The sequence below is a fragment of the Heterodontus francisci genome, chromosome 32, assembly GCF_036365525.1.
Source record: "Heterodontus francisci isolate sHetFra1 chromosome 32, sHetFra1.hap1, whole genome shotgun sequence".
In the NCBI taxonomy this organism is placed as follows: domain Eukaryota; kingdom Metazoa; phylum Chordata; class Chondrichthyes; order Heterodontiformes; family Heterodontidae; genus Heterodontus; species Heterodontus francisci.
Window position 1 is genome coordinate 31,811,286 of NC_090402.1, and position 21,783 is coordinate 31,833,068.

General features: G+C 41.9%; 1 protein-coding gene across 6 annotated transcripts in view; it reads left to right on the forward strand.

Moving 5' to 3' along the window:
• The window catches only part of akna (AT-hook transcription factor), a 207,652-nt gene that overhangs the window by 28,841 nt on the left and 157,028 nt on the right, over positions 1–21,783 (forward strand). For 2 of the 6 annotated variants that reach the window (XM_068012641.1, XM_068012642.1), the window contains exon 2: positions 8,013–8,128. The exons of 1 other annotated variant lie outside the window; for it this stretch is intronic. The gene's annotated coding sequence lies outside the window, so the exon portion shown is untranslated. Of the gene's footprint in view, positions 1–8,012; positions 8,129–19,236; positions 19,751–21,783 lie in introns of those variants that run through there. 3 more of the 6 variants (XM_068012639.1, XM_068012640.1, XM_068012644.1) reach the window with 2 other exon arrangements.

The window sequence follows — 21,783 nt, forward strand, 5'->3', positions numbered from 1 at the left end:
TAGTCTTACAAATTTATAATATATAAAATACATATATACTGACACACAAGATAACAACAGAAATATGAGATATTTCAGGAATTTACTGCACAAAGTTTCCTCATAGCCAGGGCCTGCAGGATCCTCTTGGCAGTTGACCTAACAATGGGAAGGAAATGTTGACCTTGATCGTACACAACCGGCCATAATTTACTGTGGCAGGGCATCCAACGGCATGTGCCATTAGTTAGGCTTACCCTTGCCTGTTTAGGGTTTTAATTTTTTTCATGAAAAGTTGCCGACAGAGTGAGCAGCAAATGTCACATTGAGGAAAACACAACAATTGGGACCTGAGTGAACAGAGCAAGCAACTGCGTTTCTCCTTCATTAATCAGGATAAAGGATTGCAAAATGCACAGCGCAAAGACTGAGAAGGAAGTGTAAATTCGAGTCGGTGAATTCAATGTCAAATCAGATACAGAAAAGAAATAGAGATTGTAGGAACAATTGGATTAAGAGAAAAAAAGAGACAGAAAGGAAATGTCATAGTCATAGAATCATTTACGGCAGAAGGCCATTCAGCCTATCAAGTCCATGCTGGCCCTCCACAGAGCAATGCTGTCAGTCCCACTCCCCGGCTCAATCCCCATAACCATGCAAGTCTATTTCTCTCAGGTGGCCATCCAACTTCCTCTTGAAGTCATTGTCTCTGCTTCCACCACCCTCGTGGGCAGTGAGTTCCAGGTCATTACCACCAGCTGCGTAAAAAAGTGCTTCCTCATATTTCCCCCTGCATCTTTTGTCCAAAACTTTCAATCTGTGTCCCCTAGTCCTTGTACCATTTGTTACCAGGAACATCTATTTCTTGTCTAACTTAACTAAGCTTGTCATAATCTTGTACACTGCTATTAAATCTCCCCTCAATCTCCTTTGTTCCAAGGAGAACAAACCCAGCTTTTCCAACCTAACCTTATAATTAAAATCCTTCATCCCTGGAACCATTCTGGTAAATCTCCTCTGCACCCTCTCAAGGACCCTCACATCCTTCCTGAAGTGTGGTGACCAAAACTGGATGCAATACTCCAGTTGGGGCCTAACCAAAGCTTTATAAAGGTTCAGCATAACTTCCCTGCGTTTGTACTCAATGTCTCTATTTATGAAGCCAAAGATCCCAAATGCTTTACTAACGCCTCTCTCAATATGTCCTGCTACCTTTAAAGATCTTTGCACTTGCACCCTGAGGTCCCTCTGTTCCTGCACACTCTAGAACTGTGCCATTAAGTAGATATTGCCTCTCCCTATTCCTTCTGCCAAAATGCATCACCTCACACTTGTTAGTATTAAATTCAGTCTGCCACCTCTCTGCCCATTCTGCGAGCCTATCTATGTCCTGTTGCAGGCGGTTCATATCATCCTGACCGTTTGCCACACCTCCAAGTTTGGCGTCATCGGCAACTTTTGAGATTCTACTCTGTGTTCCATCAAAAAAAGCAGTGGTCCCAGCACTGAGCCTTGGTGAACACCACTGTCTACCATCTTCCAGTCTGAAAAGCAACCATTTACTACAACTCACTGTTTTCTATCTATAAGCCAATTTTTTTTTTATCCAATTGAACGCTGACCCTCCTATTCCATGAGCTTCAATTTTCTTAACCAGTTTTATGTGGTACCTTTATCAAAAGCTTTCTTAAAATCCATATGAACAACATCCATCATATTCTGTTCATCAACCTTCTCTGTTACTTCATCAAAAATTCAATTAGATTAGTCAAGCATGATCTACCTTTGACAAATCTGTGCCAGCTATCCTTAGTTAACTTGAATCTCTCTCAGTGTCCATTGATATTTTCCCTGATTATATTTTCTAAAACCTTACCCACCACTGATGTTAAACAGCAGGTGCTAGGACTGTCCTAACACCCTTTCTTGAATAAGGGTGTCACATTTGCCATTCTCCAATCCTCTGGCACCTCCTCCATATCCAGGGAAGATTAAAAGATTATGGCAAACCCTTCCGCTATCTCCATCCCCACTTCCTTTAGCAACCTGGGATGCAAGACATCCGGATCAGGTGATTTATCAACCCTAAGCACAGCCAGCCTTTTGAGTACCTGCCCCCTCTCAATTTTTATCCTATCCATTGCCTCTACTCTCTCTACTTCTACTGATATTTTGTCAGCCTCCATTTCCTTTGTGACTGATACAAAGTACTCATTAAGTATATTAGCCTTGCCCTGCACCTCTAAGCATATATTACCCTCTCTGTCCCTAATAAGCACCACTGTATCTCTTACTACTCGCTTTCTATTTACATGCTGGTAGAAGATCTTTGGATTCCCTTTTATGTTGACTGCCATTCTATTTTCATATTCTCTCTTTGCCAGTCTTATTTTCCTCTTCACCTCCCCTCTCAATTTATTGTATTCTCACTTGATGAGTTCACCTGACATGCATCATACACCCTCTTTTTTGTTTTATCACCATCTCTATCTCCTTTGTCAACCAAGGAGCCCTGTTCTTGGTTCCTCTACCTTCCACATTTGTTGGAATGTTCCTAGTCTGTACCTAAAGCATCTCTTCCTTAAAGATAACCCATTGTTCTGATACAGCTCTTCTTGCTAGTCTTTGGTTCCATTCTACCCTGGCTAGATCCCTTCTCATTGCATTCAGTTAGTCCTTTTCCAATCTAGACATTCTACTTTATTTTGTTTCTTGTGTCATGCAGGCCCCCACCTGCAAAGAATGAGGCATATTAATTTCGCCACATGGACATTACATTTCAAATTGTTGCTGGAAAGAGGAGAAGGCCTGTTACATGGGGTTGCCAGGCCCCTGGCTGGAAAGACATTTTTGCATATTAACAGACAGTGTTTGTGGACAAAGGACCATTCCCTGACACACACAATACACAGAGCCAAGACATGGTCAGACCAGTTAGTCACATGACTAATCTGTTTGGCAACCTGGGGTTTTCTGAATTGTACAGTTTTTTTAACTGAGAGCCTGCAGAAAGCAGAATGCTGTTGGACTGAAGCAGACCTCCTCTCCTGTCTGCCAGCCTGCTCCCATCTCTTTCTCACAAGCCTCTGAATCCACTGAAGACACGTGAACCCCAAGACAGTAAAGTCTCCTACAGCTAACAGGTTTAAGAAGAATACTGGGCCCCAATGAAAAGCAAGATCTACCTACAATCAAGGACTCTACAGTGAGTATGAAGAACCGTAACAACAACTCTTAAAATATTGCCTCAAACCTTTCCGCTTTATTTTTTTTCTGTTCTTTGCTGTCTCTATTTGCATGTGTGTATCGCGTATGCATGCCAGCGTGGAGCACGGCGTGTATCCATAGGCGTTAACCGAATTAGAGTTTAAGTTTTTCAGTAAATTTCAACTTTTCTTCTTTAAACCTGAGAAAGCCTGTTTGTATTGGTTTCTTTGCCTTGTAATTGGAAAATGGTGAACAAGGATTCACCAAGGGGAACAAGAAACACGATGTGTTTAAAATTAAACCCTACTACAGTAAGATCATGTGAAGGCTGAAAGGGAACCCAAGACCTCTTTCTCACCTGGTTGTCATACTTGCTTTTCTGCATTACTAGTCTAAACCTTATGATACAATGATCACTCTTACCCAAGTGTCCCCCACAGAGACTCGGTCCACTTGTCCCACCTCATTTCACAGCACCAGATCCAGCAATACCTCTTTTCTGATGAAGGGTCACTGACCTGAAACGTTAACTCTGCTTCTGTCTCCACAGATGCTGCCAGACCTGCTGAGTATTTTCAGCATTTCTTGTTTTTATTTCAGATTTCCAGCATCTGCAGTATTTTGTTTTATAATATTATGCCTCTTTTCTAGTTGGGCTGAGAACGTACTGATCAAGGATATTCCTCCCCCTCCTTACCCTTTACTCCAAAATTATCCCAATCAATATTTAGGTATTGAAAGTCCCCCAATATCACCGCTTTATAGATCTTGCACATCTCTGTGATTTCCCTGCAGATTTTCTCCTCTATCTCTCTCTCACTATTTTGAGGCCCATAGAAAACCCCTAGTAGCGTGATCATGCCCTTTTTGCTCCTCAACTCTAACCAAATGGATTCTGTCCTAGCCCCTTCAAGGACATCCTCCCTTTCTAGCAATGCCTTCTCTAATCAGTACTGCCACCCCACCTCCCTTTTATCCTTCTCTGTCTTTTCTGAACACTTTATATCCTTGTATATTAAGTGCTCAGCCCTCGCCATTTTTAAGCCACATTTCCATTAATGCCACTGTATCATATTCCCACACTGCTATTTGTGCTTGTAGCTCATCAACTTTATTCACCACATCTTGTGCATTTACACACATGCATTGTAATCCTGTCTTTGCATTCCTCATAGTCCTTCTCAGTCCACTCCCATCTAATGTGAAACTATTCCCTTCTCTAGTACTGGCCAACACTCTCACTCTGACCCCACCTCATACTTTGTTATTTCCTACTCTCATGCTATCTGTCTCTCCAACTCACTGTCCACCTTGGTGTTCCTCCCTTTTATTATCTCCTGGTTTCCACACCCCTGTCATGTTAGTTTAAACCCTTCCCAATAGCACTAACAAATCACCCCACAAGGAAATTTGTCCCAGCTCAGAATCCATTTGGTTAGAGTTGAGGAGCAAAAAGGGCATGATCACGCTACTATGAGTTTTCTATAGGCCTCCAAATAGTTAGAAGGAGATAGAGGAGAAAATCTGCAGGGAAATCACAGAGATGTGCAAGATCTATAAAGCAGTGATATTGGGGGACTTTCATTACCTAAATATTGATTGGGATCATTTTAGAGTAAAGGGTAAGGAGGGGGAGGAATTTCTAAAATGTGTTCAGGAGAACTTCCTTGATCAGTATGTTCTCAGCCCAACTGGAAAAGCGATGCAACTCGCCTGACCTGTACAGGTCCCACCTTCTCCAGATCTGGGTCTAGTGCCCCAGGAATCTAAAGCCCTCCCTCCTGCACCATCTTTCCAGCCTCGCATTTATGTGCACTATCCTCCTATTTCTATACTCCCTTGTGCATGGTACTGGGAGTAATCGAGAGATGACTATGCATAGTGGTGCAGTGATTAGCACCACAGCCTCACAGCTTGTGGAGTTTGCAAGTTCTCCCTGTGTCTGCGTGGGTTTCCTCCGGGTGCTCCGGTTTCCTCCCACAAGCCAAAGACTTGCAGGTTGATAGGTAAATTGGCCATTAGCAATTGCCCCTAGTATAGGTAGGTGGTAGGGAAATATAGGGACAGGTGGGGATGTGGTAGGAATATGGAATTAGTGTAGGATTAGTATAAATGGGTGGTTGATGGTCGGCATAGACTCGGTGGGCCGAAGGGCCTGTTTCAGTGCTGCATCATTAAACTAAACTAAACTAAAGCTCCGACGACCTGGGTTCGGCTCTGGGTACTGCCTGTGTGGAGTTTGCAAGTTCTCCCTTTGACCGCGTGGGTTTCCGCCGGGTGCTCCGGTTTCCTCCCACCGCCAAAGACTTGCAGGTTGATAGGTAAATTGGCTATTGTAAATTGCCCCTAATGTAGGTAGGTGGTGGGAATATGGGATTAATGTAGGAGGGGATGTGGTAGGGAATATGGGATTAATGTAGGTTTAGTATAAATGGGTGGTTGATGGTCGGCACAGTGGGCCGAAGGGCCTGTTTCAGTGCTGTATCTCTCTATGACTCTATGATTATGACTACATTTGAGGTCCTGCTTGCTAATTTCTTACCTAGCTTACTAAACTCTTCCTGCAGGACCACATCTCTCTTCCTACCTTTATCACTGGTACCAATGTGGACCATGACTGCTGGCTGTTCATCCTCTCCCCTCAGGGTGCTCTGCAACCATTCAGTGACTTCCTTGACCCTGGCACCAGGGTCCATCCTGGATTCACGTCTGTAGCTACAGAAATGCCTGTCTGTTCCCCTGACTATCAAATCTCCTATCACTATCGCTCTTCCAGTCTTGTACCCTCCCTGTACAGCTGAGCCACTCATGGTGCCATGGCTTTGGCTCTTGCTGCACTCCCCAGATGAACCATCACTTTCCCCAGTATTCAGAACTGAATATCAGTTGGACAGTGAAATGCACTCAGGGGTCTTCTTGATTGTCTGGCGGTCATCAATTCCCTCTCTGCCTGCATACTCTTAAACTGCAGTTGACCACATCTATAAACGTACTATCCACAAAACTCTCAATCTCACGGATGCACCGCAGTGATGCCAGCTGCTGCTCAAGCTCCAAAACCCAGAGCTCAAGCTTCTGCAACAGATGACACTTCCTGCACATATGGTTATCCAGGACACAAGAAGTGTCCTGGAGTTCCCACATAGCACAAGATATTCACTCCACAGGTTGGAGCAGCCCGGCCATTCCCCTATATATTAGATAATAAACCTTGGTACTATAACTAAACCCTACCACTAATAAACCCTGCTACTACTAATACTAATAACCCTACCAATAGTAATAAACCTTACCTTAAAAATAACCTTACAACTGCTAATAATAAACATGACCAATACGAATCTACCTTACCACTATAGTACACCCTAAAAACACTAAAATATTTCCAATAATATTAATAACCTCACCAACAGTAATAAACCTTACCAATAGTAATAGCAATAACATTTTAAATGTGGCGTTTTTATAATTTCCAACAATTAAGGTCTGAAGGAATGAGACTCCACTTGTAATAGTTCATTTTAATTGCCAGAAAGGTTGTTTGGTAGTGATTAACATTTATCCTGTTGCTAAAAGTGTATTTAAAGTGGGAATGGGTAAGATTAATGTCTGTAGCAAGTTTAGTTCATATCTACTGCACAAATACAGCAAATTCACACCATTCAACAGGGAGCCAGAAAGCAAGATGTTGTTTTCACAAAGCTAATGTCTGAGTTGCATCACTCTGCTAGCATATTGTGGATTTTTGAGTTTAACTGCGCATCTGCCCCTCTCCTAAAGTTGCTGTACCACTGGCGCTTATATATCAGTGAAGGCCATTAGCCTCACCATTATTTTGGCAGAAAAATCTTCGCCATTAATAAGGGTGTAAAATGTGGCCAAAACTTGTGACAATGAGGATTAAGGTTTGTGAATAGGAAGTGCACACCCTACACAAGATGTTTAATAATATTTTGATGTATATTTCAAAATTTCTTGTTGCCAATTGGCTCAATTCTCATTGTCCTAAATGCTTTTTCAAAATTATTTTCACTGAGAGAGAAACCTCAATGTACAATGCTAACACAAAACTATACTAAAACATAGCTCCCATTTGTTTTGGGCAAGTGTTGCTCCTCAGATCCACCTCAATGCTTGACAGAAAGTTCATGCAGACTGGGCAGAAATCTACTGAGACTGATCACCCATTTTCCACCAGTGATGTTAATTGGAAATTATTTCCTAATTCATTGTTCCACAGTTATACAACCATTCCAGTATCTCATCTACAGTTCAAATCACTTTTGTGTTAATTCACAGAAATATCAGTATGGTTAGATTCCAACAGACCTCTCCTATTTTTATATAAAACTATTTTACAAGAGTTGGGGGTGCTCCTGCAACAAAACACCATAAGATGGATACCCATTGAATTAGATCCTGTTCTTGTACAAGTTGAAGGACCTTCCTATGTGTGGTTCTACAAAGACGTTCTAATCACTGTCTTTTATAACTATTGTGATTATATGATGATATTCTCACAAAATGGTGAGAGAATATTTTCTTCCAACATATTGAAACCAAGAAGAATTGGGAACCCTGGAATAACCATTTTAATCAATCATTTAATTTTCCACCAGTTTTCCAGTGAATGCACCAGTTGAATTAGCAAGTGAATTATTAACTGTACAATGTACTTCAGAAATAAGAGTCACCTACATTACACTTTTACATTTGGGATGATTGTGTTGCAACGTGACTGAAGATTATGACGAAAGCTTTTAACATGGTTCCATCCAACCAGACAACACATTTTGAGTTTCTTTCCACTGTGTTTGTTCAACTAGGTTCTCTATGCACTAAAGTGGATACAGTACAGAAAATGTTCAATGGACTGCGAAGAACACAAAAGGCCGCCTTTTACTCAGGATTGCACAACTGAAGAAGCAACAATGGATTAAAGGTAAGACTGACTTCAATTGTATGAAATTGCTAATTTATGATTTATCTGCTGTCAATTAGGTTCAGCACTTCAATATCACAATACTTAAACTTTGTGATTGCACAGGTAGATTTATTTGATAAACAATTATTCAAAAAATTACATTATTGGGTGGAGTGGTCAGACTATTCTCCGTGATAAGCCAGCAGAAATTTGCGTTACTGAATTCATATTAAGGGCAAGATGGAAAATAACAGGACATGTTACTTAAGAGAACTTCATGTGCATTATTTCACATTGAATTGTTCATTACTGACCTCGTTCTGTGCAATTGATGGAAGATTGGAGAACTTGGCCTAAGCTCAAATCTGTACAAATTTGTCAACAAGTTTATTATCAATTGAAATCTTAGACAGTAAACTGTTAGGCAACATCTTGTGCATCTTTATTAACTTCCTGTACACAGCTCTACTATAAAGGTTTGATGTTATTGTCCAATAACCAGTACATCTTGTCAATTAGCTAAATACTGGGGGTAATTTTGACTTTGAGCGATGTTGTAATATAGACAATATTGGATCAGTCGCTTGTTAAACATCGCTCATTATTTTCATTTTCAGTTAAGTCATTGTGTCTTCATTACCAATATTGAAATCTGTATTTCTGGAACATTCTGACCCAATAGGTGAATTATTGAATTTTCTTGAGGTGGGAAGATGCTCATTAGGAGCATAAACACTGGCATGAACCTGTTGGGCCAATTGGCCTGTTTCTGTGCTGTAAATACTTTGTTATAGCTGTCGATTCATTTTCTACACTTTGCTAAGACATACTGTAACTATTAGATTGTCGAGTCAGTGGTAAAATGAATGGATGCAGCTTTTTTTTTTAGTGAATCAATGCATTTGGGATTAACAAAAAAGTATATACAATTGGATAGCTTTAGGAGAAATGCAACTATTGGCAATCACACTTTTTATAACTTTGTCGGAATGATGACCAAGAGGAAGGATACAGAACTCAGAGAGCTCAAACTATTGCCCATCTTCTCATAGCCTGTACCAACATTACAAAAGGTGAGAGAGGGAAACCAGAGAATTATAGACCAGTTAGCCTAACATCTATTGTCCCAAAATTACTTGTGTATAATTAAGGATAGGGTGATTGAACAGCTGATCAGAGAGAGCCAGCATTCATTTGCAAAGGGTAGAATATGCCTGATGAATGGGCAAAGTTGTGGCAAATGGATTCCAATGCAGGCAAATGTGAGATCATCATTCATTTTGGACCTAAAATGAATAGAACAGGGTACTTCCTAAATGATGGAAAGCTAGAAGCAGTGGAGGTCCAAAGAGACTTGGGGCATAGATCATTAAAATGTCATACACAAGTACAGAAAATAATCAGAAAGATAAATGGAATACTGGCCTTTGTATCTGGACTAGAATACAGGGGGTTAGAAGTCATGCTTCAGTATCCAAAGCCCTGGTTAGACCACACTTGGAGTATTGTGAGCAGTTCTGGGCACCACACCTTAGGAAGGATATATTGGCCCTGGAAAGAGTGCAGTGTAGATTTATCAAAATATTATCTGGACTCCAAGAGTTAAATTACAAGGAGAGATTACACAAACTGTGGTTGTATTCTCTGAAATTTAGGTTAAGGGTGATTTGATTGAAGTTTTCAAGATATTAAGGGGAATGGATAGGGTAGATGGAGAGAAACTATTTTCACTGGTTGGGGTCTAGGATTCGGGGTCATAGTCTAGAAATTAGAGGCGGACCTTTTAGGAGTGAAATTAGGAACCACTTCTACACACAAAGGCCATGATTTTGTGAGGCCCCCTGAGGTGGGGGGCGGCGGGGCCTTCGATCTACCCGGGGCAGGGGTGGGGGGTGCAAATTGGCCGACGATGGCCTTCCTGCCCAGAGGCCAATTGAAGCCCTTAAGTGGCCTATTATGGGCCTCTTCCCGCTGCTGCTGGGATCTTACCAGTGGCGGGAGTGGGAGGGGGGGGGGGTCCTCCGCTCCGCAGGGAGGACGCCTTATAAAATGAAGTGCCCTCCCTGCGGGCTTGGAGGAGGGTCCCTACGCCGTGGACAATTTGTGGCCCACAGAAGACCCCCACCAGGAACAACTTTACTCGCAGGACCCTCCTCCTCCTGAACTACATGACCACCCACCCAGCACCCCTCGCCAGACCCTTCCAGACTGGCCCCAGTGACCCTGCCTCACCTACCTCTGTTCCCAGGTTCCACCGCTGGGCCTGGGTCCCAGGCCTCAGCAATACTGACAATGGCCACTGCTCCCAGTGGCGCCACCGATATTGCTGAGCTGCTAGCCCTCTGATTGGCCAGCAGCTCTTGGAGGCGGGATTCCCGTCCCATTAAAGTCATTAAAGAGACAGGATCCCACCTCCTAAAACTTTGATTCACAAAAATTGAAGGATTGTTCCAGTGGTGGGGACACGAAAAGGCAGAGGCGAGGTTCCCAAAGAGTGGCAGAAGTTTGGAACTCTTCCGCAAATGGTAATTGATATTAGGTCAGTTGGAATTTTAAATCCGAGATTGATAGATTTTTTTATTAACCAAAGATAATAAGAGATATGGGCAAATGCAGGTATAAGGAGTTAGGTCCCACACCAGCCATGGTCTCATCTAATGGCAGAACAGGCTGAAGGGGCTGAATGGCCTACTCCTGTTCCTATATTCCTAAAATATCAAACCCTGGGTCTTGACATTTTGTTACAGTAATGCAGTTTTGTGTTTCATAGGTGACAAATTGTAATTCTATTTATTGGCACAACATGATATTTTGCCCATTTAGTTACAATGTTTGACATGAGTTAATCGCGTTCCGTAGTTTGTCTGGCTTAATGCACCAGTTATCTGAATGCAGTGCCCAGAAGAAAATTACATCATATAACACAGGAAGTAGATAAAAAAGGACTTCCATTTACATAGCACCTTTCACAACCTCAACATCTCATAGCTGTTCACAGTTCAATGGTTACTTTTGAGTTGTAGTCACTGTGTAATGTAGGGAAAATTGGCAGATGGGAAATATAAACAGAAAATGTCGGAAATACACAGCAGGTCCATCATTAAACCCCACGTGCTGCCTCCTTTTAGCTCTTCTGCAAGCTTGACCATAATCTGTTTTTCCTCCTATGTGTTGGTGTTTAGAGATATTCGTTCTGATGAATTGTCTGCACTTGAACCAGAAATGTATATTTTCTTGTTAGCAGATATGCTGCCATGAGCATGCTGCTCAAATGTGATGACGTGTGTGACAAGGGGGACTGAATCTTGTCCCCGTGGAAGTCAGTCAAAGTTCCAGTTACAGTACTCCTTCTATAGTGGTGCAACACTGACATGTCACCACTAATGGAGTGAGAGGAAGATTACAACACATTATTAGGCATTCACAATTGTGATCACAGTGTAGTAGGATTGAATTTCTCAAGATTTAGTTCTAATTCGTGATTGCATCCAACACCATCTTATCAATGGACTTAAGAGCCATTTAGAACATTAGTTGTAAACTTACACACTTTAAGTCTGTCACTTTAAATTGAGCCGTTTACAACTGGTAATGTTCTTGCTTCCTGTTTTGGTGGGGCTAAGGGAGACAAGAGGAAAACTTTCTGTCCCAAAGTGATGGTTTTTGATAAAGTCTGCTCATTTTTATGGAGTACAGGTTGGGACATGGTCCTGCAGCCCATGTTTTAATGGAAAAATATCTCTGGGCTTCAATCGCAAGATTTTCTAACCTTTGCAAAGTTTGCTGCCTGCTCGTAGTGCCCGATCATGGAATTAGCCCTTGCAGAAATTAGTTTCCTACGTTTAAAACTTTGATGGTTCTGTGACTATTGGGGAAAAATGTATTAGTTTGAGTTTAATAATAACAGGAGATTTCTTCTCTGTGTTTTACTTAATGAAGTGATAAACATGTTTTTTATAAATCAGTCAATGATTTTTTGCAAATATTACACAGAGGAATTCTTACCCCACAATTTTAAAAAGATAACTTACACTCTTACCGCTAGTGGATATAGATGAGAGCTGGCTGGGATTGTGCCACAGATGGGATCATGCGTATGTTTGAAGGCTCTGATATGATAGTCAAAATAATGTCATAGATCATAAAAATGAAGTTTAAGTGGTGTATAAAGTAACTTGTCCAATGACACTTGATCCATCCCATTTGTTTTGTACACTCATTTAAAAATGATGCCTTTAAGTCAGGTTCACTTTGATGTCATCATTGGACTGGAATGACTGGGGTCTTTACACTGTTGACAACATGGGGCAGGGCAAGCAGAGTTTTAGAGTAACTGTGGTACCTTGTATCAGCAGCATGTGGCTGGTTTACTACAGCTATTAAAACATGTATGGGGCCGTGTGCTTTGCACAGCTCTCTCTGCAGTGTAAAGCACATAGGACTGTTTCCAATAACTGGCGGGGATATATAGCAGCTGAATTGTGACACTGAGCAATTCCTAGCCATTAAGTTATGTTCAAACCACTTTTCTCCTCCAATTAGATACATAAAAATGAAAATAATCTGATCTGCCTCAAGAGATTTAGACTTGCATAAAATTATACAGTATATTAATGAAACTTGAGACTTTTTAAAAAACAAATAATGTTATCCATCTTGTCCTTTAAACTGTGTTTTCAATCAATGGCTGTTGTAAGGTAAGCAACAGGTACTATTCCAGTACAGCGTCAAGCTGGGTTTGAAAGGTGCTAAGACAACACCAGTTTTAATGTTCTGAGAAAGTGGACGGTTATTGCCCCAGCCAGGTACAGGAGAGGAGCTGTGCCTCTAAACGCAGAGCTATCAGCAAAGGTCTCTTCAAACAGCAAAGATTCACAGTCAGGCAACGCAACAGATCTTGCCAACTGCAAATCAAACTGTCAGGGTCAGATTGGTAACATGGTACGATGGACACTGATGATGGCTCAATGGTAGCACTCTCACACCAGGGTCAGAATGTCATGGTTCATTCATTCCAGGACTTGAGCACTTAATCTAAGCTAACATTTCAGTACAGTATTGAGAGAATTGATGCATTCTTTGAGGTGCATGCGGCAGTAAACCAAAACCCCGAGCATCAGATTAAAATGTTCCAGGCTGGAATAATTTCATCTCATTGGACTGCTATGTCAAGTAATATACACTCCAACTGAATCCAATGTAAACCTTTTCTGATTCAGTTACCCTGACAAACTCTAATCCTTATAAAATAGTGTAATAAGATCGCGGATGGATCGATTTTCTTTGCTGTGACAATAATCAGTTACAAATTGAAGGCACTGTGCCTTGTCTTTTGATCTGACACGTAGTGGAGGAATTTTGATATGTTTGATCTAGCCAATCTATTATTCTGATTAAAAACCTACTTCCTCAACAAAATGCACCTCTGGGAAGCCATGAGTAAACACCATTAAGGTCTCTGATTGAACGCTGTGTCAAGAACTGCACTGTTGTCAGCTTGTCAGATTACACTGCATGATAAACAGCTTTCAACAATATTGATGTTTTCAGAAAGGGACACAATAAGTTAAAATTGCCTGAGGCTAGATGACATCTTGGTGGCTTCCCCCCCCCCACCCCCCACCCCATCTGCTTCACACCCCGAGTTAAAATGGGGTCTTGTATTCACCTTCAGTGATTTTGTGGTGTTTTCTCTCTTGGCCTGCTGAGCAGAATAACTAGATTATTCAGATGTGTGTTTCTCATGAGCTGGAGCAGTGTTTTACTTGGAAAAGACAGAGAAAATTGAGGTCGAACACTCCCAGCATGGCGCACCTCAGTGTCCCAATTTTTGCTAGCTTCACTTCAAGTGTGTAATCAATCATGCTGTTTGATCATTGTGCACTTTTTATTTGAAAGTTCTGCAGAATACTCATTTAAAATGAGCAAGATGAAAAAGGTGACTTAAGTGTGTTTCAGCACCTTGGTGTACTGCATCACAAAGTGTTTTACTGCAAAACCAAGATGAAGGGCTAAGGTTCCTAGCCTGTATACATGTAGAGAGCACCTTGTACATGGGTGTCTCATCCCTGATCCCAGCTATGTTGCTGCGGGGAAGACCCTTCACCAAGGAGAAGGGAGTGAAAATTGCAGGCAAAGACTGCTTTCACATATCAGTCACCTCTGAGTTGTGGCAGTGGTGCAGATGTGCCGTTAGCTGATGGGGAAGGAGAGGAGACGTGCAGAAAGAGGGGAGAAAACAGCTCAAAGGGTGTTTTACCCACAGAGGAAGAAAAGAAAGGGGATTTGTAAGGAACAGCTTTGAACATCCTGGCAGCCAGAACAGATCATTTTGCTGATATACACTTGGCAACTAGATTTTCTGAGCCCTTGCTTACAACCAGCATGCAAAAAGGATAATGCACGCATGATTTTCTAAAGGATAATGATTCAGGAAATCTATCCTTCAAAGCTCAAAATCTAAGATAATCAGTTCCTGCCAATCAATTAAATGTAAATGGTGATACACCATATCAACAGGTATGATTTCTGCTCCTCTCACTCCTGAATGTGTCGTGGAATCTACCCAAGATCTACCCAAGAACCTTCCGTAAGCCCAATGTACTCCAGACATAGGACCTGGAAATGGGCAGTAAAGGCCATCGAAACTGAAGGCTCCAGACCTGATCCTGAATCTGCAAAAGAAGGTACTTACTGTCTCACAAGTGACATCCAATCCTGTATCAAACTGCCCAACCTGAGAAGGGCTGGGAGCAGGGCCTAGAACCCATTCTTGAACACTCCTACAAATAGGCAGCTGCCCATGATTGAAAGGGCACAATGGGGTTGGAGGTGAAATTGCATCACATCGCATCTCACTTGCAAGAGATTTGAATGTTTATGCTACTCCAGGACAATAAAAAGGGGCAGAGACCAGGCACCAAAAATCTCTGTTTTTTCTTCTCTCTCTGTCCGGGAACTGCACGTTTCCTGAGCACAAACCAGAAGAAAATGTTCCCTGACTTTTATTTTAAGTTTCTCTTTTTTGGCGGAGCTCACCTTCAACAATACAATCCTCCTCCTGTGGGTGATTTCCAAAAGGTGCTTAATAGAAAGCACTTTTTCCTGTAATTACTGGGAGCTGCAACTGAGACACGCCAACCATAACTGGAGAAAATCAGTGATCGGAGCAGCAGCAAATTAGAGGGGTTATATTTCCACAGGGTTCTCCTGATCCCCCGTTGTTTACCCCATTTCTGAAGATCAGGAGATCTCTGCGGAATTTCTACCCAACACTGTCTCTGTTCTCCATTTGAATGGCTCAACATGGGGCAGGCTCTGGACATGATGTTTTCATCTGTGAGCTAGTCACATTATATCGTGTGTGCTTTGTGTGACAATCAGAAACAGAGCTGAAATATCCAAACTGCTTCCCTCATACGTTATAGGGATAGGCTGCCTATATTTCAGTCCAGGTTTTTTAGACCTGGTGCTGCTGTTCGAATCACCGATTTTCTCCAGTTATTGTTGCAATATCTGAATTGGAGCCTCCCAGTAACAACTTGAAGAAGTGCTTTGCATCAATCACCTGCCAGAAGTTTCCTGAAGGATGTGCCTCGTCATAGAATAATAGAATGATGCAGCAAGGAGCATGCCAATCGGCCCATCCTGCCTGTGCCAGCTCGTTGGAAGAGTTATCCTATTAGTGCCACTCCCTGCTCTCTTCCCATAGCCCCGCAAATGTTTCCACTTCAAGTATTTATCCAATTCCTTTTTGAAAGTTATTGTTAAATTTACTTCCACTACCTTTTCAGGCAGTGCAATACAGATCATAATAACTCGCTGCGTAATTATTTTCCCTCTTGTCGCCTTTGGTTCCTTTACCAATTACTTTAAATCTGTGTTCCAGTTCCTGATCCTTCTGGCACTGGAAACAGTTTCTCCTTATTTACTCTTATCAAAACCCTTCATGGTTTTGAACATATCTATCAAATCTCCCCTTAGTCTTCTTTGCCCTAAGGAGAACAACTCCAGTTTCTCTAATCGCCTATGTAACAGAAGTCTCTCATCCCTGGTACCATTGTTGTAAATCTCCTCTGAACCCTTTCTAAGGGCGTGACATCCTTCCTAAAGTGTGGTGCTCAGAAATGACCACACGATTCTAGCTGGGGTCTTACCATTGTTTTATAAAGATTTAGCATAATTTCCTTGGTTTGTACTCTATGCTTCTATTTATAAAGCCAAGTATCCCATATGCCTTTTCAACAACTTCTCAACTTGTGCTGCCACCTTCAAAGATTTGTATACATACAACCCTGGGTCTCTCTCTTCCTGCACCCCCATAAAAATTCTACCATTTATTTTATACAGCCACTCCTCATTCCTCATAGCAAAATGAATTGCTTCACATTTCTCTGCGTTGAATTTATTGCCATGTGTCTGCCCATTATACCAGTCTATGTCCTCCTGAAACTGTTGCTATCCTCCTCATTGTTTACTACATTTTCAAGTTTTGTGTCAACTGAAAACATTGAAATTATGCACTGCATACTCAAAACCAGATCATTAATAGATATTGTCATGCTAGGCCCCCACCTACCAAGAATGAGGCATATTAATGTTGTCATGAATATTAATTTTAATCTGTTACTGGAGTGAAGAAAGGACTTGTTAAACAGATCAGTTGTGGCTGGAAAAAATATTTGCATATTAACAGGCAGTGTTTGGAAGGACAAAGCAGCCATTCAACCCACAATGGACTTTTGATCACCAGACGTTGAAGGTGGGGGAGCTCGCATTCCAGGTTGACCTACGATGGCCAAATACACAAACGGACATGGTCAAAGCAGCTAGTCATGTGACTAACCTGCTGGGCAACCTGAGTTTTTTGAATTTGTACAAACAATTTGGGCAAAAAGAAGAATGCTCCTGGACTGTGAAGGTGGGCCGAAGGGCCTGTTTCAGTGCTGTGTCTCTCTCTATGACTCTATCTCTCCTAGCTGGCTCGCCACAGCTTCTCCTGTCTGCCTACTCCTATCTCTTTCTCACAAACCTCTGAATCCACTGAAGACACATGAACACCAAGAGAGAAAAGTCTCCTACAGCGAACAAGGTTTAAGAAGAATACTGGGCCCCAACGAAAATCAAGATCTACCTACAATCAAGGACTCTACAGTGAGCTTGAAGAACCGTAACACAAAAAACCTCCTCAGATATTGCCTCAAACTTTTCCACTTTATTTCTTCTGTTTTCTTTCTGTCCCTAGTTGCATGTGTGTATTGCGTGTGCATGCTAACGTGGACACGTTGTGTATCAGTAGATGTTAACCGAATTAGAGTTTAGGTTTAAGTTTAATAAATTCCAACTTTTCTTCTTTAAACCTAAGAAAGCCTGTCTGTGCTGGTTTCTTTGCCTTATAATTGGAAAGCAGTGAACAAGGATTCACCAAGGGGGAGCTAAAAAACACGGTGTTTTAAAAATTAAACCCCTGTTACAGTGAGACCAGGTGAAGGCTAAAAGGGACCTCTGGACACCTTTCTCACCTGGTTGTAACAATATCAGAGCAGTGTTGGATCCCATTAGTTACACAAAGTGAGACGAAGTCCGACTGTATCTTTAAGAAACTTTATTGCATTACGAAATGGTTACATCAGCAAAGCGAACACACAGACACCTCTGCCTCCACCTTCCACCTGCTTGAGCAGGGAAATCAAGCCTTTCTTATAGTTCTTCATACAAATCAGTGACATCCCCTTTATGTTCCCAATTGGTTTACAAACTTTGCAGTTTCTTGGTGTCATGGCCTGATTGGGGTACTGCCTTGTCACCTTCTCCTCTAGCAGTTTCTCATCCCCCTATCTCCTTGGACCATTAGGCTGATTGCTATACAATAGGCTACTATTAAACAGTCTGCAGCTGTCCTGTTAGTTTCTGCTTGTTAGTCTACTTCTACTGATAAGCTGTCTGTGCAGCCCTGAATTATTACTGATAAGCTGTCTCTGCAGCTCCGAGGTTAGTTTGTTAGTAGTACATAATTGATTAATTATTTCACCTTAAATGTCCCCATATTATTCTGTCCCCACAAGCAGTGATCCTAATACTGTTCCTCGGGGGAGGGGTTCCCTGTATTATTGAAGATGAGCCCTGGGTTGGAATTTCTGTAAGAGTTGTGTCAATCTTTGTCACAGCCACACGCATGCACAAACATTGAGGAAGGATGGGCATCGCAGGGGGGTGAATCAGACACTGTGGGGGATTGGGGGTTAGTCAGTCACGGGGGTCCAATCTTGTGGAGGCACTCCTGCTCCTGACTCACAGACAGGGTAGTAAAGGTACCTACCTCATGAAACCGGCCCTTCCCTCCTCCTTATAACTGTCAGGATTCCTGAGGCACAGGAATCAGGGCCTCCAAGGGTTCAGTTAAAGTGGAGGCACGCAACCTCCTTAAAATTTTCGTGACCGACCTGCCTCCTGAGAGTTGATCGGTCACCCACAACATCTCTATATACCTCCACTGAAACAGGAAGTAGACGGGCTGAAGGTGGGTTTGAGAATTTAAAATTTTTTACCTTCCCCCAATCCACTGTCTTTGTGTTTAACACCTACCCCAACCCCCAGCTGAGAATCTAAAGGATAAAAGGTACAGTTTTAATTTGTCATAGAAGGTGAATTATTATCAGAAAGTTACCTGAAGTGGCAGATAGATGAACCTTTTATTTTTCTAAGTCACCTGATTTCTTTTATTTTTGTGTAACTATGTGTTTGTGATATTTTGAGGGGGCTGCAGCAATATTTGCACGTTAGACACAGAGCTGTGCATTTTGATATATTTAGTAATTGTATAAATCAGTGTTGAGAATCCACATCAATCTCTCTCTCTGTGGAATGTACTGCTTGTTATGATAGTTCCCTGCGTTCGCCCCAGAGACGATGTTTAAATGCAGTCTATTGCATTTGTATTTAATTTTTAAATAGTATACATTTTAATGCAGCTCCGTAGTCTCTATCTCTTGTCATCGATAAAGCTTTGAAATACAAACAGAGGAAACGGAAACTATTTATTTCTGTCAGCTCGACAACACATGAGCAGCATGAGTCATTTCCCTCCCTTGTAATTTAGTTCCCTGCAGCGCAGTCTGTATGATTGGTGAGCCTTGTGGCTTGGTTTCAGTTTTCCCATCTGGTCATATTTATGTCGGAGCCCTGTTTTAAGTTTGTGCAACTTTGATCTGCCGGTTTCTTCAGAACACCACTGCTTGTGTACTCTGTTCTTCGAGGGGGTGTAGGCAGGCGTATTGGCATTCTCTGTATCTTCTCTCCATCCCTGTGACAGTGCATATGACACTAAACTCGTCTTTGTTTCGAACTCGAGAAAAACTCCATTTACTGCAACTCCCTGCTGTGCAGTGATGGGCCTGCCTCCTTTGTGGCACTTCAGTTCTGGAATCGTGCCAGGGAGGGTGTGTGTGTCTGTATGTGTATTAGACTGGAGCCATCCTATTCTCTCACCGTTACACTGCACATAGCACACCTGCAGGGCCAGGAGAGTACACTCTGTTGCACGAGGTGAATGTTCCTGATGCTGAGACAGCAACTACTTCAACCACTGTTCAAGTCCAAACCAAGCTGAAAACTGCGACTTATGTGCAATCGATCTAAGAGGCAAGTGTAAGACCAACTGCCATTTTAGTTTCTTTAGGACTAGGACAAGACTCTGCTATTTAGCTGTCTTTCAGGACACTTTCCGTAATGTTCTGTGCGTAGGTTTTCCCGCTGTTTGTAAAGCTTCATTTAATTTAATGTTGTGGGATTGTGCATGGTTACAGCAAATCTGATTACTGATGAGACAGATAGGGAAAGCAGCACAGACTGATCAGCTCTTTGCCAGCAAGCCACTGTTTTTCTTACATTTAGTTCTACCAAAGCAAACCCACATGAATACAATGATTGGCACTGCAGTTCTGGGTTAAATGAGTGTACATGTAGCCTTAAAAACTTGACAATTCTGCCTGCTGGAGGGAGCCTTTCATTGCTTGGTTACTGCTTTGTATTTTATATGGTTACTAAGCTACCTCCCTCTTGAAGTTGTACAATAAAGCTTGCTGTATATTCTGAGGCCCTTAACCCTGTTAGTTCTGGCTGTAGATATGGTGAGTTCCTCGTTCAACTGGCCTAGCCTCATTCTGTTTTAAAACAAGTATGTGTGAGTTTTGAATAAACTACCACAACGAAGCTCAATGCTTTTAAACTACCTAAAAGTAATGTTATCTCCTTCTAATTATTAGCAATTTAGTTTAGCTTTAGAACAAAGAAAAAGTGATTTTCGAAACCTCCTCTTTCCCTTACCTTAGTGAACATGAGGAAAAGTTGTTCAGTCGTAAAGCTGCCTTTTACACGTCATTCAGTTCCTGCGATTAAAGTGTCTCTATCCCTGACATAGCACTCCTGGTAATGTTAACCTTGGGGTAGCATTGGACCCAATTCAGTATAGGTATTCCTGATCATCCTGTTTCTATGGGGCCACCATATAAGCTGGGTATTTATACTGATTAATAATTTTGATGTACAGATCACAGCAGGTGATACATTCAGACTGCACATCATCAATACTGCCTCAATTCACATCTAAGACACCAGGCATTCGCTAGGTAGAAGATGCTTACCTTTCTTTACATTTTTTTGTGGAATTCACGATTACGTGTAACTTTAAGATTTAAAAGCAGACTATCCTTTTTCTTCTAGCTGAGGTCATTTTTTGTCCTGGACGATGGATCCACAGACCCCAAGCATGCTGTACTCTCTCTCACAAATGTGTGTTTTTTGTTGATAGGGAGTCAGGATCACTGGGGGCATAGTAATTGAACCTACTGTCTTCCTGCCCAAAGACCAAACAAGTTTACTTCTAGCCGGGGACTGCTGGCGAGTGAAAAGGAGCAGTGATGGTGACTAATTTTCCCTCCCTAATCCAGGGGCACTGAACCTAATTTAGTGTCTCTCCTGTTGCCGTGGCACAGAACAGCAAATTCAGCATAGGCCAGGAGTTAAACTTGGGAATTTCCTAGTGAGTATAACTCAGCATCTTGCCAGATAAACTAAAGCTGCTTTTCTTATTGGTGCCGTTTTTGGGGGATCTATGTTTCTGCCACAGGGAAGAGAACCAAATTTAGTGATAGAAATACTGAGACACCAGACTCTCTGATTCTGAACTAAACCAACATCAAAATCAGCTTTATTGAGCCACTGGAGGTGCCCACCTCAGCCTGTTCTAGACAGCAATTAACCCTATTCTTAATAGTACCTGTATAACACTGAGACTTCCACTGTTTCATTTTATTTCTTTAACCCTTTTGCTACCACAGAGCAGCATTAAATACCAGCTGCTTGGACAGTAATTGACTTTTTTTATTATTTCATGGAATGTGGGCATTGCTGGCAAGGCCAACACTTGTTGCCCGTCCCTAATCGCCCTTGACAACTGAGTGGCTTGCCAGGCCATTTCGAGGGCAGTAAAGAGTTAACCACATTGCTGTGGGTCTGAAGTCATATGTAGGCCAGACCAGGTAAGGACGGCAGATTTCCTTCCCTAAAGGACATTAGTGAACCAGATGGGTTTTTCTGACAATCAATGATAGTTTCATGGCACCATTACAGAGACTAGCTTCCAATTCCAGATTTTTTAAATTAACTTATTGAAT